At 39.0% G+C, this 16,004-nt stretch overlaps 1 protein-coding gene and 1 long non-coding RNA gene across 5 annotated transcripts in view; one reads left to right on the plus strand and one right to left on the minus strand.

Moving 5' to 3' along the window:
* The window catches only part of chd9 (chromodomain helicase DNA binding protein 9), a 459,302-nt gene that overhangs the window by 121,675 nt on the left and 321,623 nt on the right, over positions 1-16,004 (plus strand). The window lies entirely within an intron of this gene.
* Positions 14,843-16,004, minus strand: part of LOC125484933 — a 74,923-nt gene continuing 73,761 nt past the window's right edge. Inside the window, exon 3 of the long non-coding RNA XR_007263725.1 lies at positions 14,843-14,899. This is a non-coding gene — a long non-coding RNA (uncharacterized LOC125484933). The remainder of the gene's footprint in view (positions 14,900-16,004) is intronic.

The raw sequence follows: 16,004 nt of genomic DNA on the forward strand, positions 1-16,004 counted from the left end.
AGGAAAAAAGCCCACAATAGGGCAAAAAGGGTTTAGACAGATGGGCCACAAGAGTTCATTGAGGATGGCACACATCAATGCTAATGTCCCTGAACGTGGGGTGTGTGTGGCCGGTGCCTATGGAGTGTGCCCAAAATGCTGATGCCTAGTGTCCAACATGGACGTCCTTTGGAGCAAGCAGTGAACTGAATCCACCAAAAGCACAATCCGGTTTCTGTGTCAGTTTTTCCATGACGGCTAGTTTGTATGGCAAGTTTGGGAAGACCTGTGGTGAGTTGGGCTGTTAACAAAGTTTTTAAGAAGCAACAAGTTGTGTTAATTGGGAATCCACTGCTCCCTGGTGAGAATCTCACCACACCACCTGAACAAAGCGAGGAAATTGCAATGAAATGATCTTGATGGCAAGGTGAGTATTTTGCCCAATTCCACTCCTCATCTTGCCATCGCCCCGGTCACTCAGAGCCTGGGAAGGTTCTGCCCATTAAGGAATAGAAGGAGAAAAGTTACTTGCAATCAAATGAGCTGAAAAGCTCTCTTCAGTTGTGAAACAAAGAAACAGCAGTGCAGAAAATCCTCCCAGCTTCAAATTTAAAAAGAAATGGAACAAAAGACAGGCTTTATTCTGGTAAATTTACCACTGTCAAAGCTGGCCTATAATAGCAGTTGCACACGTTACTTTTGGAAGCTGAATGCCAAAAATTCCAACCTAGTATAGATACCAAATCTGCAATGTGAAGAAAACGTGAGACTTCTCACAGCTTCCTGCAGCCCATCTTCCAGTACACATGCCACACAACATCTGATGATGTGGGACGTTATTTAACTCCAATTAAAAGGCTTATTTTGTGCTTTTGTGTGTTAAGCTAAGCCCTGCCATCATATTCCCTATTGTCTCTAAAGTCTACAGTCTCAGTCTGCTCAGTCTGCAACCTCAGTTTTTACAGGGAACGTTAAGAAGTTGTGGCATTAATGATTCCTTGAGTCATATCCTTTTGGAGTTATCAATTAGTCATAGAGTCATACAGCACAGAAAAAGGCCCTTTGGTCCAACCAGTACGTGCCGACCAAGTTCCCAAACTAAACTCGTCCCACCTGCCTGCATTTGGCCCCATCCCTCCAAATATTTCGTATTCATGTATTTATCTAAATGCCTTTTTAACATTGTAACCGTACTCGCATCCATAACTTCATCTTTTTACCATTGCAACAATACAGCCAGATATTCTGTAAATTGATCATAAATGAATAAAAATCTGTCATAAAAACCAAAAGAACTGCGGATGCTGGAAATCAGAAACAAAAATAGAAATTGTTGGAAAAGCTAAGCAGGTCTAGCAGCATCTGTGGAGAGAAATCAGAGTTAACGTTTCAGGTCCAGTGACCCTTCCTCAGAACCCTTCTGAAGAAGAGTCATCTGACCAAAACATTAACTCAAAAATCTCTCATATATTGTTGAGATGTGTCTCACTGATGATATGTCTGTATACCTTTAACAGACATGTTCAGGATATCATCATTGTACCATAGCATGTAACCTAAAGATATAAAGGTCTCAGACATCAGTTCTCCTTGGCGACTGGCGTGAAGCACTCCCACTCCTTCTCATCCATAAAACAGTGGTCAAGAAACACTTGCCTGTCTCATCAGTTATTCCCATTTTGCTTTAATTGCCAGCTCCAGAATCTTGGGAATCTTATGCTGAAAACATTAATGCAAAAGTCTGAGATATTTGATTTAATAAGACATGACTAAAATCTCCTAAGAATGTTAATGACTGCAATATGCCCATCCACCTGCATAATTAATGTCCTGCCTCAGGTAAGCAGTTTATTTGCAGGCAAACAAATGCACTTCCATTAAAACTCAGAAGTGGATTATTTGGAGCTGGTTTCTGATGTTATTAAACAAAAACACATCATTTTAACGACTCACCCATGTCCACACCATCTGCTCTTGGGGGTTCAAATTCCTCCAAATGTCTTCAATCAAGGAATGAGAATTGCTAATAAAATGGGATAAACTGCCTGTGAGGTGCTATATAACTTTATTGGAGGTATCTTTGTTTCATATTTTTAATGTTAACACTTGATTTCAAGCTACTATCTTCACAAGACTAAAGATGACACAAAAGGCAAGTCACCTATAAATTTACAGGGTACTTCACAGGGTACTTCATCGTCACTGTTTATTGCTGGACAACGTACGCAGCTAATTTTCCAGCTACTTCTGGATTGATGATTTTCAGCTTGGCTGAGTCAGTTGTAATTATAGTCTAGGATTTCTGAGGTTCAATTTGCATTTCATAGATTGAACACTCCTCTGCAGTACTAAGAAAGTGCAATATTGTTTGAAATTGGTGCCTTTGGACATTATTGTGAGACCCTGTCTGCTTGTCCAAATAGCCAGAAAGGCTATATGTCACAATTCAAAGAGAAAAGAGCTCACTTGTTGTCCAATCCAGCATTACACCCTCAGTTCTGAAGAAGGCTTACTGAAACATTAAACTCTGCTTTCCATCCACCGAAGCTGCTGGACCTGCTGAGTTTCACCAGCAATTTCTGTTTTTGTTTCTGATTTCCAGCATCTGCAGTTCTTTGGGTTTTTCACTCCCTCAAATATTGCCACTAAAATGCTATTGATTGTTCCTTCTCCTGCAGGATTGCATCCTCTAATGTTGTATATGCTGTCAATATTCAGTTCCCTTTTCTTCAGGTGGAGTGTCCCTGTTTGAGTCAAATTTTACCTTCAACACAGGATCACCTGCTAGTCTGGACGCATGGTCAATGAAGCCAGCCAATGGAAACAGTAAAGATTGAGGAGATTGTCCTCAGACAAGAATTTATGACCCAAAAGAAATCTCTTAAAATTAATTTAAATTTCAGAAAATGAAAGTATTTGAAGAATAAGTAGTTCATACATGTACAATTGAGTGCAATCCCAACAATATGTAGCAAAGTACAAGTTCAGATACGTAATCCTCCATGAAGCCAATTTCAGCAAAAAGTGTTAACAATGTTTGTTAAGCATTAAGTGTTTTTGATGAGGGGATTGAGAAACAAAAACACAAAAGGAAAATTAATGAAAACACTGAGGTTTTGAATAATTATTACCTTACCAAATGAAAATATTGTAAATATGCTGTGATATACCTGGCAGGAAAATGCAGAAAGTTCCCTTCAAGTTTTTACTTTCATAATAATTCAGCTATCCATTTGTTTTCCAACTTGAGAAATATCTTGTTCTCTTTCCTTCTGCTTTGTTTTTAAAGCAGCTTCTTATTTTGTCTTTGAATCGCAAATTCCTACAACACAGAAGGAGGCCATTCAACCCATCAAATCTGTACTTGTCTTAAATAAGTTGATACCCAAAATCAGCTTGTTTTTACTGCCTGGATGGTAGTGGAGGGAAACATTACATCAACTTGTGTAAAATAGCTCCTGTCTTCAGGAAAAACTAAAATTTTGCAAAAAATCTAAATAGAACCAGTTTTAAAAAGAATCAAAAAAACGTGTTAAGGTTTTAACTGTCAGACAGCAATGGACTTCTTTTACTGTTTGGTGGTGAGGATGGTTGCATAACATTATTATTCTCCTGTATTCATTTCCACTATCTTGCAGGAGCTTATTTACATTCGAGCAAATGATGCGGTTTTAACTGTTTTCCACTTTTTTTTTAAAGATCATGTTTCATGTTTTTTTGCTGCTTTAGGTCACCCACAATGTAGAAGATGATCGTAAGCTGAGCAACAATTTTGAAGAAGCTAATGCATCCACCAAAAAGCTGGCAAGTTAACAGCAATAGGATTGGTCTGTCATAGGTGAAGATAAATATTTATATCAGCTTGTAAATAAAAGGGTCAAGGTGATGGTTCAAGGAGCAATACCCAGCTGTTCACAACATATAATCATTTGGATGTGGGGACCAAATTAAATATTGCAAATGACACAAAACTCAGTGGGGATGTGTGCAGAAGATGCAAAGTACAAAGACAATTTGGACACAGTGATTAGGCAAGAAGCTGGTAGATGGAATATAATATGGGAAAATGTGAGGTCTTCCACATTGGTAGGAAGAACAGATTGCAGAGTATTTCTTAAATGGTAAGAGGTTAGAAAGTGCAGATGTGCAAAGGGATCTGCATGTCCTTGAATAAGTCATTGACAGCTAACATGCAGATTGAGCACCCAGTCTTATGTCAGACTTTATCACAAGAGGATTTCAATACAGTAGCACAGTCTTGTTTAAATTGCACAGAAGTTTTGTTACAGTGCATCTGGCGTACTCTGGACAATTTTAGTACCTTTACCTTAGGAAAGGTATATTAGAGTAAGTGTCAGTTTCCAGGACAACAGCACCATCCTCTGAAGGCAGATTGGGAAAACTGGGCATGTCTGCTCTAGAGTTTCAAAGAATGAGAGGTGATCTCATTGAAACATACAAATACCTAAAGGGATAGGCAGGATAGATACAGGGCTGATGATTTCCATTGTTGGGAAGTCTAAAATCAGGACAGGCAATTTCAAAATAAGGGGACTGTGGAAGCTTTGTCATTGAGTATGGTTAAGGTGGCGATGGATATATTTCTAACTATCAAGTAAATAAAGGCATAAGAAGATAGTGTGGATAGAAATGCATTAAAGTCGAGAATCAGCCACAATCATATTGAAAACTTCAGCAGGCTCAAAGGGTTGAATGGCCTATACCTGCTCCAATGATTCTGAAGGAGTTAATGTTCATTCTATGGATATCACACAATCTGTGAGTACAGACAGAAAGTTCTATGCTCACCTTTTTAGGAAGCAGATGTATTCAGTGCTGCTCCCGATAGCACCAGTAATTAAACCTGATGAGTTTGTAGTTGCACTAATTTCTACCATGCAATAAATCCTCTTGTTAAGTACGAACAGTGCCTCTTTAAGTAAAGACTGTAGCCTAGTGTATTCTTCACAACTGATTGTTTGATAGACCCTAGAGGCAGTGCAGGGACAGAAGGATTGGTGGGAGTGAACTACTTCAAAAAAAACCCTTACCCACAGAGGTGGCAATTAGGGTAATGCCGCACCTCCAACATTTCATTGTTTGTCGTGAAGCAACGAACCATGAGAGCATGAAGGATAAAAAGCTACCGTTGACTTCACATAACACTCATCCTGATCAATTCCCTGACCTCCCATTCAATGAGCTGCCAAAATATTTGAACTAGACTAAATCATGGAATGCCTCAGTTCTCCCATTGGCAGCTTTTAGTAGGCTGTGTTGAGGATCACCTTCCTGATCTAAATGCACAGGAGAATCAATCCCACTCTCTCTCTCTTCACCATGGGCATACCTTTAACTATTATCACCCCTCCACACCCAGCACCAGGATTTCATCAGGCAGCTAATTAGGCTAACTAAAAGAAGACAGAGAGTTGCACTATGGGGGACATTTTCAGAATGGCAACCTGAAGTGCAACAGGGATCAGTTATTCAGAGATTGCAAGAACTACATTTGCTGGAGTCAGAGACAATATAGTGTGGAGCTGGAGGAGCACAGCAGGTCAGGCAGCATCAAAGGAGCAGAAAAGTTGACGTTTCGGGTCAGGACCCTTCTTCAGAAATGGGGAGGGGGAAGGGAGCTCAGAAATAAATAGAGAGAGGAGGGGTGGGGCTGGTAAAAGGTAGGCAGGATGGTAGTGGGTGAGTGCAGGTCGGGAGTGGTGGGGATAGGTCAGTGGGATGGGGTGGATAGGTGGGCGAGAAGATGGACAGGTTGTATCAGGTCAAGGAGATAGGGATGAGGGGAAGGGTTGGACATGAGACGAGGCCAGGGTGGGGAGATTCTAAAACTGGTGAATTCTATGTTTAGGCCACTGGGCTGTAGGTTCCTGAGGTGGAAAATGAGGTGTTTCTCCTCCAGTTTGCGGGCAGTGTCATGGTCACTCTGGAGGAGGCCCAGGATGGACATGTCATCAAGGGAGTGGGAGGGGGAGTTAAATTGTTGGCGACCAGAAGGTGTTGTCGTTTGTCGCGTATAGAGCACAGATGCTCCATAAAACGGTCGTTGAGTCTGTGCTTGGTCTCACCGATGTAGAGGAGACCACATCGGGAGCAATGGATACAGTAGACCAAGTTGGCAGATAGACAGCTGAACCCCTGTCTGATATGAAAGGTTTGCTTTGGGCCTTGAATGGAGGTGAGGGGGGAGGTGTAGGGGCAGATATAGCACTTCCTGCGGTTGCAGGGAAAGGTGCCGGGGCTAGTGGGGAGTGCGGAGCAGATGAAGGATTCGCGGAGTGAGTGGTCCCTACAAAAGGCAGATAGGGGTGGGGAGACAAATATCTCTTTGGTCGTGTGTCAGATTGTAGGTGGCGGAAATGGCAGAGAATGATACGCTGGGTGCGGAGATTGGTGGGGTGATATGCGATGACAAGGGGGATTTTGCCTTTACTTTTGTTGGGAGGAGGCGGGGTTTGAGGGCACAGTACTACAGCCAAGTTTGCAGATGACACAAAAATAAGTGGGAAGGCAAGTAGTGTGGATGACGCAAGGAGTCAACAGAGGAATATAGGCAGGCTAGTGAGTGGGCAAAAACTTGGCAAATGGAGTATAACGTGGTGAAATGTGAGGTCATGCACTTTGGCAGGAAAAATAAAAGACAGCTGAATATTATTTTAAATAGAGTAAAATTGCAGAAAGCTACAGAACAAAGGGATTTGGGAATCCTCATCAGTATATCTCCAAAGGCTAGCATCCAGGTTCAGCAGGATATAGGGAAGGTAACTGGAATGTTGGCCTCTATTTCAAATGGGATGGAATATAAAAGTGGAGAGGTTTTGCAAAAACTGTATAAAGCACTAGTTGGACTACATTTGGAATACTGCAAACTGTACAACTAAGGAAAGAAATACTGGCATTGGAGACAGTCCAGAAAAGGTTCACTAGGCTGACACCAGACATGGAGGGACTGTCTTACGATGGGAGGTAGAATAGGTTGGGCCTGCACTCGTTGGGTCATAGAAGAATGAGAGAAATCTTTTATTGAAACAGTCTGGGACCAGACGACACAATCTCAGAATAAGGAGTGACACATCTGATAGGGAAGAATTTTTTTTTCAGAAAGTAGCGAATCTGTGAAATTCTTTACTACGGAAGGCTGTTGAGGATGAGTCGTTAAGTCCATTCAAAGCTGAGATAGACATTTTTATTTAATCAGAAAGGGAGTCAGAAGTTATGGGGAAAAGGCAGGAAAATGTATTTATAGCTTACTTAATCAGCCGTGATCTCACTGAACTATGGAGCAGACTCGATGGACTGAATGGCCTACGTCTGTTCCTATGTCTTATGGTCTAATCGAGGCCTTGCCAATAAGACTGCTCCTTCTTATATACATCTGAATAGTCCCAAGTATGTAACTATGTGGTCAATTTATTTAGCAGTATATGAAGTTGACTCTTCAGCTTTCTTCCCATCAGCAATTCTGATTATGGTAAGCCACACGGTAATTGGGTTAACCATTAATTTAACAACCTGCATAAAAGTCAGCAGTTTTCTGCACAAATGACCTTACTTTCTAGACCCATGCTTAACTTCCCCATTTGATTGTGAGTACCTTGACAAGCTTGTGACATGTCCAAATCTAAAATTATTTTAACACTCAGTGACAAATTGTGGACCATTGTCTGACACAAGATTCATTAAGCTCTATTTAGAAAAATGTGGAAGGGGTGGCATTATGATTTAGAATGTGAAAGATGGGGACATGTCCATTTTGTCCATTTAAAAACTGCAAATTATGGGCAAACCTTCAGCTGACCTGGAGAATGTGGAATAACTCCATTTTGAACACAAAATGGCAAGAAGACCCCCAGTGAGCAATGCAAAGTTACAATATTGTTATTAAACTGTATTTAAGATTGTAAAAGAACAAAAATAATACATCATTGCACAGTTTAAAATCTTGTTAAAAACATAGCTATTTACGGAAATGAAAATCTTTCAAAGGCAGATTAAAATAGCATTGATTTATTGCAGGTGTATAAATCTTTAAATGCAAATATACAGTAGCATTTAGATACTGCAAAATGTTTTAAAAGCAAGTAACTTGATGCCCATTGCATGTGCTCTTTACACAGCTGCTTGTTCAAGCAGTAATGAAAATGTGGGTATAATCAAGCTGAAGCTAGGACCTGTTTAGTGACAAAGCTTTGGCCATCAACAGTGGCTTCCTAGTCTGTGAGCAAGTGACTAGTTATTAAAGACGAGGGCTCCTAGCTGCCAACAACCATGTGATCTCAGTTTAGGGGTATGACTGTTTGCGGGAGAAGCCATCGGATCTCTGCAAAGCGAGGAGCTGACTCTTTGCACCGTTGTAAAAATATCCCTAAGCCTGAAGAAAGCCAGTTTGTTTCTGCTTCAGTTGCTGTAAGCTGTGGTTTTGATGAGTAAGCCAGCGACTATAGAAGCAACTCTGCACCTTCTGCAAGCAAGTGAAAGATTATGGAGAAGGAGAAAGAGGAAACACCATGTACTGACAAGCCGAGAGGAACATCTCCATGAACATTGTTAACAGGAACGATTGAACAGGCTTCCCTGCATCTCCCTCCAGCCATCTGACCATGTATTTCTTTTCCTGTCTGCGTCTGTGTCTGTCTGTATGTGTGTGTAGGAAATGTTTATAAGGGGGTTAGAGTTTTAACCAGTCAAGTTAAATGATGACAGTTTATCATTCTTCATTACAATGAAATAGATCCTAACTACAAATAAACAGTCAGTCAATCTTGTTATATAAATGCACCTGGTCTGTGCTTTCTGTCAGTCAACCTGGGTCTAAAAGTAATTTGGGAATATTGCATAGTTATTAAAATCTTTAACTTTTGAGATGACTCCAGGAATAGTGGGGCTTGATTTCCAGCATGCTATCCCAATAAGATGCAACAAAAAGAATAATTAATCACATCGATAAGATGTGGCAGAATGGGCAAAATAGAGCACAAGATTAGCTATCTTGAGAACAATAATTCTTAAAATATAGAATTGCTTAAAAACATACTCTCAAGCTGAAGAAGCAAGGGGTGTAGTACCATCGGTTACCGCCTCTCCTGGTAGCATTGCTGGGACCAGAGGGCTGTCGGACAATCAAAGCTCGCAGCTCCCAAAGGCAGGCCTTAACCCCTAGGTGGCAGCAAAGACTTCATCGAGACAATTAAAGAGCCCACTGACTGTCAAATAGCTGTGGAACAAGCTATTAGACCGGGGTGGCATTGTAATTATCTCCCTCTACATAAGAGAGAAAAACTGCTCAGGAAAATATTAACGTTGAAAGTTGTTTTTGAAATTGCAAAAATAACTGGTGGATAACCAGGGAGTCATTATACAGTTTCTGAACTTTATTTGACGTATTACAAGTCAGGTAAGTATGTATTTTTTTTCAACAGACACAACTATTGCCATTACCTGTGATGCCTGGATTCCCGATAATTCTCTTCTCCAATGTTCGAGGCTATAGTCTGATATTCCATCTTATTTTACTGGCCTGGCTTTAGTGAAATTTTAAAAGATGTTTTTAACATCATATAGCTGATTTCATGCCTGCCAGAGGGAGATGTATTTGTGTGCTTTTTGGGAAAGCTGCCAAATTCATTGCTGAATTTCTTTGCAGTAAGCTTGATTTCATAGTAGGAAAGATGAGGTGCCCTTCACTGATTCATTCGTAGTGTATGACTTTTCAGGCCTCCAGACATATATGGTCTTGTTGCCCCAAAGAAATTCCAGTCGTACTGCATACTGTCACATTTCACATTATTAAAACTACTCCAATTGTTTTCCAAAGCCCCTCCAGGCCACCCTGTTCAAGAAAAACCACGAGAGCATCATTCAGCTTCCCTCAATCATCTGCAGAAGATCCATGGAAACCATTATGTAAATATAATGAAGTTACAGTAGATGACCTGGATAATTCATGCAGAAATCCAGCATGTTAATTGTAAATTTTCCATATTTATTTTATGCAGTTGCCAATAAAATATTATTTTAATCACTGACTTGGATGGTCTACACTATCATATATTTGATTCAACTACCTATGCAACTAAAGATTGTTTCTAATACTTAAGCAGCACTGTTCTAACACTTGAATGCTGTTCACTACAAAACTGTAATGTCACAGTTGTTGATCTAATATTTGATTTGCTACATTTTACCTGCCATCACAGTGCAGTGAAATACATCCAGCAAAATCATGTGAACATGTATCGATGTCTTATAAAACCCAATCTTGTGCTCCATTTTACACAGCTGATGAATACATCATTATATTTAGTGATAACTAAAAGTGTGGTACAAAATAATTACAAGCCAATTTAGTATGTTGAATTGCAGAGTTTATACCTCTGATAATGTTCAAAATGAAATCTGGTCAAATAAACAACCTTGTAAAAGGATTTCAATTTCAATGCTTTAAATGGATCAACCTGATTTAATTCAAAACATGGTTTTGCTGATCTAGATTTGATCAAACTGTCTGAAGTATTTTAAGCATGATGAATCCTTTGGATTACTGAACCTGGACATCTTGACCATGAAGATAATTGATGGTTTTAATTTCCAGAAAAAATGTTTAAGATTTGAATTCTTCGCTGCATTTTGTTCATGATGCCTGAGGATGAAGTAATTGAGTTAATCAACACCAGGAAGAAAAATGCCACAGGTTATTCCTATTTGGCACTGACAAAAACAAATAAATAAGATTAAATTAGATATAGAAGGAAATGAAACCTCATGTTCTTCATCAAAGAAACAGTCTCATTTAATTTGTTACAAATTCAGGGTCATTGTTCTTCTCATTTGGTAGATTTTCCTGTGCAGGGTTTTCAGTTTTAGCATCCTGATCTTCTGTTTCTTGTTGGGGATAATCTTGATCTTTGTGGGATCCATCCAGCACACGAGTGCCCTTACTGCTATAGCAGCCCATCCTTGGATTTGCTCCTTGGAAACGTTTGTGTTCAGTTCTGCTGAATTCCAGCACACATGCTTTCAGCTAACTCTGGAGAAGGTCTGAAAGCTCCACACTCCTTCACAGCTAAACATCAAAATGTTTTGTTGTTTGTGGTGGGCAGTTAAAGTGTTTCTATGATCACAAATAAAACTATCAATCAGGAGTTGAAGTGTAACACTTAGCAACTGAAACTAAGGCAAACAGCATTGAATGTGTTTGTCATTATGACTTCTTATTAACCCATACCTGTTGAGGTTTACTGGAGACCATGTTGTAGAGCTGGCAGGATATTCTTTAGTTATGATCTTTCAATCTGCGTCACTGTAGTTATATATAAAAGGAATTGTTTATTGGCCATCTCTAAACTCAGACCATGGCAACAAGATGATTGACGCAAGTATTACTCAGAATTGAAAGGATGAATTTGCTGTTCTAAATTTTTACAACAATTCAGACAATGGGAGGAGTTTTACTCACCAACAAAATGATTTGCTGACATGCAGCTTAGCACACTGCAATTAAATGTGGAAGGTGATGAGGTGGAATTGGACTCCTGATGCACTCAGTTTCCATACTTTAAAACCTCTCAAATCCATGCACCCTGAGTGAAAAAAACCCTAAAGAACAAAACTAAAGTTGCTGGAAAAGCTCAGCAGGTCCGGCAGCATCTGTGAAGGAAAAGACAGTTAACGTTTCGGGTCCGGTGACCCTTCAACTGGACCTGTAACGTTAACTCTTTTTTCCTTCACAGATGGTGCCAGACCTGCTGAGCTTTTCCAGCAACTTTGTTTTTGTTCCCCTAAGTAAAAATTCCTCTCAATGGGCTTTCATTTGGTTTTAGTTACACTGATCTAATCCAAATTCTTTTATTTTTAAAATGCACATTCTATTTTAGGTTCTTAAACATTCTTAAAAGTAATCTACAACCCATCTAGATATTCATCAAAAAATTCGGCTCTTCTACTTTCCCTTCGGTGTGAACTTCCCACAGAGCACAGCCACTGACCAGTTTGTTTGCAGGTCCTGCTTTATTCTGGAATGTGCAGCACCATTTAACAAGGATTTAACTTAGAAAGTTGTTCCTATGAAGTTACTTCTGGAATAGAATTTTTATTTTGGAGGAGCTGTAAAATCTCGCAAAAGTGTACATTTTAATATTTGACACTTTCTTGGTTTTGCAGAATTTTCTCCTGCAGACACTTTTCCTGCAAATGGTGAAGTACAATGGAGAAGGTTTGTTTTCCAGGAGTCTTCAGCTATGTGTTATTAAGCATATCAGTAATAAATTGTGGGAAAGGGGGCAGTGGATGGTATAAAAACAACAAGCAATCAGAAAATTAACAGGTTATTTGAATTTGAGAAGAAACTTGACAATTTGTTTCTAAAAGTACCAGTGTATCATTACATACATAATTAGTCCAGACTGCCATCTTGTTTATTCCCATCTGACAACCATGTTATCAGTCACTTTTATAAAAAATGTTATCCAGCAAATATTTTCCTCAATCTCAATACTGTGCATAATTAACTGCAGAATATTATCAAATAAATAGCACTCTTTTGAATAAGCAAAGCTCTTGTGTATGGTTATTTTAACAATTAGGTATGTCTGAGTCTTAAGCCAAGTATTTAACAGCAAATCTCCCCACGATATAATATTTGCTTTGGCACATGGATGTATCTTACGTTGATGTATTTTTGTATGGGTTTATTGGTACAATGTTGCTGTTTACACGGTGTTGTGTTTGTCATACTGACGTTACCCTGGTGCTAAGTCTTTGTCTTATGTGATTAGCATCTTTAAGTACACCAGTAACATAGTGTCAAAACAAGTAGTGCTCTAGTACTAGTTTCTCTTTGGTTGAAAACAAATGGCAATATTGAGCAATAAGACCTGATCTTGCTGCAATATAAATTGTTTAAAAGGGAAAACCAGTCAATAGAAAATGTGAATTAATCTCAGGTTCACAATTTCAGGAGAAACAGAACAAGTTCTTAAATTCTGAACATTACAAAAAAATGTAAAATTATATATTACTAAACCTGTAATAGCTATTCGGTTAAATGTCTGAAATAGAATGTACATTATAAATATTACAAGATCTAAATTATTTTACAATGCCATGAATTAATTTGCTGGAAGAAAGGAAGGATCACTGAGAATACATTTCTAACTGTTGTTTGGAAAAGTGCAATTGTACTTGGTTTATTGGCTGACCTGCCATGATCAAGTGACTTCTACCTTTGCTGCCAGTGCTGACTGTGGCAACCAATCCAGACCTCACTTGAAATATGCTGTCAGGCATGATACAGCTTAAAACATGTGGATTTTCAGAACTGCAAGAGACCCAGCTACTGAAAGAAACAACAGAAGTAGTGAACCAAAATAAAACACTCTGTAACATTAAATTATTGGGCAATTCAAAACCATTTTGCGTTTTCCTCTCACTGTTGCTGTGGAAATGAATGGACATAAGAAACAGAATAGGAATCTTTTTCATTCCCAGTGGCATAACAATGAATTAGCTATAGAATTAATTTATGAACCTGGGCAAATAAAAGTTGCAACCCTGCTATCACCGCTGGGAACAAAAAGGGCTACAAACTGTATTGCATCCTAGGTCCCACCAAAAATGCTAGACTTGCAAAGTTTTTGCAAATTTTGAAGACATACTTTAAACACCATATTAATGTCACTTATGAATATTTCTGTTCAACAATAGAGCATGGGGGAGAGGGAGCCTATTAATCAGTTCATGACCATACTGATTGATCTCCACTGAATAGGACAACTCAAAGATGATGTAATTAGTGGTAAGATTATCTTAGGACTAAGAGATCCTGCAACGAAAGTCTGTCTCAGAGGAAAGAAACTTACTTATAAGAAAGCTAAATTGATATTAGCAGAAGCTCTGAGGCAGTTAATCATAAGCCTTGAGCATGTTAGTGGGAGAACAGACTGGGCATTTCAAAGCATCTTCCTCAAACCCCTTATATGTGCTCCGAAGCATCTGCAAAGCCATTTAATTTGTTTGCAGAGATATCGTCTGGACAAAGCAAGGGAAACACGTATATATTATTAATATGCTGTTGAGAGCAGAATTCCCTATGTTGAAGTTGATGATGCTAAGACAAAATGTGAAATCTTCCAAATTCAACAAGAAACAGCAGCTTGACATGCTCTAAAGATCATCAACTCAGCAGACGTATTAAATCTGAAAGACCAACACCTTACTCAAATCAAACAAACGACACAACAACATACAACTCTCCAAATGTTGCCAAATCTAGTGATGAAAGGACGAACTGAAAGCATCTAGGGCACGCCTGTTGCTGAAAGTGAGTATTGAGCATAAAGAGTTGAACAGGGAGATTACATGTAATTATCCTTGTGGAAATGAGTAAACAAATGCTGAAACACATCCACACAAGCCATTAAGGAACTGAATCTACTGAGGAAAGTGAAAGACAAAAATGAGCAATGAAGGACCACATCAGCCAGTGCAGTGTTTATCGTGAATACCAGGCTAAGCAATCTAAAGAGCCACTCAAAATGCATCGTATTCAAGGCTGTAGGTATGAAGCTTGGAATAGGTCTCTTCAATCTCTCAGAAATCGATTATCTTGTCACTAACAACTACTGTTCTGATTACTGAGAGTAAAACATCAACGACTACCAGTGAGATCACAAAGGGTATTGAAACTTAACACTATACATTATCTCTACACTATCTCCAGTCAAATAGAAAGGCTGAAGCAACAGTGAAAATTGCCAAAGAGGTCACTAAGAATTCAAATAAAGACAGCACATACCTGTGAAGACAATGCTTGAATGAAAAAACACATACGAAAGGCATAGATGATAATCCACTCCAAAAACTAATATCACACGTCACTTGAACTACTCTTCCAATACTGAAAAAGCTATGAAACCAGAAATAGTAATTGGGATGAGAAATGGAATCAGGGTGAAACATCAGAAAGCCAAATTTCACATTGACAAACTGCTAAATTATTGCCAGAGCTGAGCTTTTGAGCACGCCAGACTGCAAATGTTTAACAAACTAGAGTCAGCCAATAAGGCAACTTGGGACCTGTGTGGAGCAGTTGTCACCTTGATCTATAAAGCAAACATGAACAACCAGATATTCATTGTAACCATGGATATCTACATACAGGCCAATCAGGAAGATATGATCACACCAGGTTCAGAGGGTATTGAATGATTATCAGTCCCAGATGTCCACTGTTCACCAGTAATGGATTGGCAACAACACTTAGCATGGCAACAACACTCACAATGTGAAAAATAATACCCACACAAGGAACACCACCCGCAGAATGATCAGCTATCAAATGAACAGCCAATGACAATGTGCATGCATACCATTAGGAAACCTGTATGATTTTAAAAATTACATATAAAATGCATGTGCACAGACTGAGAGAAATGGAGCTCACTAGGATTCGTAGTTTTATTGATGTATAATAATTTTCTTTTGACCATGCCGACAATGTAACTTGCATCAATAAGTGATAAAATCAGACAATAAAAGATCATGTTCTATGATATGGTGGATGTTTAAGGAAATGTAACTGTTCTTAGTGTACTGGCAAGCTTGTCATAGTCATGTGATCTCTACATCTGCTGGAAGTGCCTTTGCGTACAGTATTGGGCAGCCATTAAACATACATCACTTGAGACGACAAGTCAACCACTTGCACAAAAGTCTGTTAATTATATCTCTTGATATAAATGCTAGTTAACATTAAGAGCAAAATAAATATTGTAGCATCATGATAACTGCTGTTTAGGAATTTAAGTAATTGAATCAGAGCCGAGCCAAGATCACACACAAGAAAGGCTGGTATGTATTGCCCATTCCTGACATATAGTATAGTACAGCAATGTTAGTTATTTGACATAAACCAAAAGAACTGCGGATGCTGTAAATCAGGAACAAAAACAAAGTTGCTGGAAAAGCTCAGCAGGTCTGGCAGCATCTGTGAAGGAGAAAACAGAGTTAAC

Source organism: Rhincodon typus, chromosome 15, assembly GCF_021869965.1.
Source record: "Rhincodon typus isolate 14 chromosome 15, sRhiTyp1.1, whole genome shotgun sequence".
NCBI classification, from domain to species: Eukaryota; Metazoa; Chordata; class Chondrichthyes; order Orectolobiformes; family Rhincodontidae; genus Rhincodon; species Rhincodon typus.